Source organism: Branchiostoma floridae, chromosome 14, assembly GCF_000003815.2.
Source record: "Branchiostoma floridae strain S238N-H82 chromosome 14, Bfl_VNyyK, whole genome shotgun sequence".
Taxonomy (NCBI): Eukaryota; Metazoa; Chordata; class Leptocardii; order Amphioxiformes; family Branchiostomatidae; genus Branchiostoma; species Branchiostoma floridae.
Window position 1 is genome coordinate 5,884,492 of NC_049992.1, and position 2,654 is coordinate 5,887,145.

A 2,654-nucleotide genomic window follows, 5' to 3' on the forward strand; every position below is an offset into this window, starting at 1 on the left:
TTGTGTTATAGTAGTGACGAGATGGAGCTGCTTTATATTGATATACCTCAGAAAGACACAATTAGGTGTGTATACAATGAAATATTTTCGGACAACAGTGCACAAAGGTGCTGTTATATTTTGAGCGACACCAAAAGGGCAAATGTGTATACATGTCATATATACAAATATTCATATATGTAAACATAAGTTCGAAATCTTCTAACATTATGATATCAGCGCTACAAGGAGCTGATATATCGAAAAGTATCCCAATTGAGCTAAAGGTCAACTTAATACCATAAATATATTTTAGGTATAGTCAAAGGGCTTTCAACTAGCATCAGTGCAGAAGGAGCTGTTCCAAATAGGAAACTTTTCTACCTTGAAGATGAAAAAATGTCAAGCAACGAGTTATGCATCTTCTGTTAGTGGTCTTTTCCCTGTTGTTTGAATAGCACATCGATTCTTTTTACAGTTATCATCAACATTTCAAGTATATGTATGTTGTAAGTTGTTGTTTTCTTCTATAAAACTGCAGCGTATATTTGATACATATAATTAAAACACGAATAAATAGGCGTGTACAATGTATATAATACTGAGTATTGTCAGTATGTACAACTTACACTGTATATAGCATTTATCATTCCATTCTTAGTTTACTACAATCTATCAGTGATGTCTTTGAAGCAAACGAATTAACATGAATAGCATACTAAACTGCCTTACAACTTCTTGTCACCTACTAGTACTAAGAACCTATATCATAAAACAAGAGCAATTGTGTGCTTCTGTTTAAGATCTCTTACTTTTTTTTACAACTATGCAGATTGCTTTCCTTTCGACATGTCAGAAAATAGCTTATCGGTTGTATAGACACTAACATTTTGTCATCTGTGTGATATTGCATTGGTTTTATTGTCACATTTGGTGTTATGATACATGTGCAGGTAATCACTACGTAAAGTTCATACGCTTTCTATATTAGAAACTATGCAATCATATTAAATAGACATATACTGTTAAAAGTTGTTATATTTTTCTCTCTTTGTGCTGATGTGATTCTTTATGTCATGGAAATAGCTTTAGACTTGTTTTTGTATATTCCTTATACACGCTGCTACAACTTTCGATCTAGCCGTCAAACCTCCTCAGTTTAGGGACGTCAACATATACATCCTCATACGACAAATACATTGTTCTGCTACTTAATAAAAGTCTTGCCTTTAGTTAAATGTAATAGTACAGCCAGCATGAATACTACATCAGGCATTGTTAAAGCATCTGCAACTCCATCTCTGCAAAGCATCAACAAGAAGGCATGTACTTCTATCTCTCATATCCTTCTAAAATTGTCTTAAGTTTGTTTGGTCACGTGCACTGTAAGTGCCACCTGTATGCCTTAGACATTGATAGAGAGAGAACTGGAACACACAATTTCAAGCACAAGAAAGAAGTCCGAAAACTAAATTGCCTCGCACAATGTACAAAAGAGAAATGCATTTCTGATATCAATATAACAGATATTGAGAAATGTTAAAATGTAACATTTAAAGTATAACATATACAGGAGGTTAAAATCTCGACACAATATGGCAACGTTGTATTCCTAAAACGCGACGTTCTACACTTAAGTTAAACTGACTAAAGTTGTCTACATTTTTGAGGTCCCTACGGGTCTGCCTTAACACCACAAATGACCACAAACGACTCTATAAATGCTCTTATTTTGGAGCCTTGCAAATGTAAGACAGTAAGTAATCACATCGCATGTCCGTCCATTCTCCTTTATTCCTGTAAGGCCCACCGACCCAGAACTTGTCCTTCTGTAGAAGACAAAATGTACAGACGTGTCAGCATATATAGAGATTTCGAATTCAATACGGCCAATTCGCCGGTTGGGATCCCAATTGAAGTCTACGTCAACAGGAATCTTTCCCAGGATGTAACCCTAGTTCAACCTCTTTCCGCTGTTTAAGAAACGGAGTGTTTATGTGGCTTCAAGTTGTAGTATTTTCAAAATGCTGCCGTTTGAAACCACTACCTTCCGTCGACTTAAGTATCAAACTTAGTACATATGCAGATTATGAACATAGAATGAAATAATTTGCATCCTAATTTCTAGAACAATAAGAGCTAGCCTAAATCATTGATATTGTATTACAATCGAGTGGGGCTAATTATGAGTTTCGGCATTTTTTCTTATGACAAAGCAGTCTTTTATAAATTTGCCTATTTTAGCATTGTGGGAGTTATTACATCTGAATATATAATCAAATCTGTCTGTATCATTGAGTCTCTTAAAATCTGTTGTATTTGATTCGAGGAATGTGAATAACTCATTACGTGAAACATTGTACCTACTGCACATCATGACAAAGTGAAATTCATCTTCAATTTGCTTTGGACATCCTCCTACGCACGGTCCCAACGGCTAGCTGACTGCTCAGCCTATTGGGCCCTGCTATCCCAGGCCCTGCCTGCCGGTATTGGGCTTCTCGCATGTAATGATTTATGACTCAGGACGGCCAGTTTGTAAGCTACCAGCCCAATATGTGGCGGTCGACATAGGAACATCATCGTACACCCGATTCCCAACGCCGGACTGCGCATATACCGGGCAGCTCATTAAGATCCCAACGGCTGACTGCTCATTTTAGGGTAATCACATT

The 2,654-nt window shown here is 36.6% G+C and overlaps 1 long non-coding RNA gene across 1 annotated transcript in view; it reads right to left on the bottom strand.

Moving 5' to 3' along the window:
- Positions 1–601: 601 nt before the first annotated feature.
- LOC118430717 overlaps positions 602–2,654 on the bottom strand; it is a 6,850-nt gene continuing 4,797 nt past the window's right edge. Inside the window, exon 2 of the long non-coding RNA XR_004832889.1 lies at positions 602–1,808. This is a non-coding gene — a long non-coding RNA (uncharacterized LOC118430717). The remainder of the gene's footprint in view (positions 1,809–2,654) is intronic.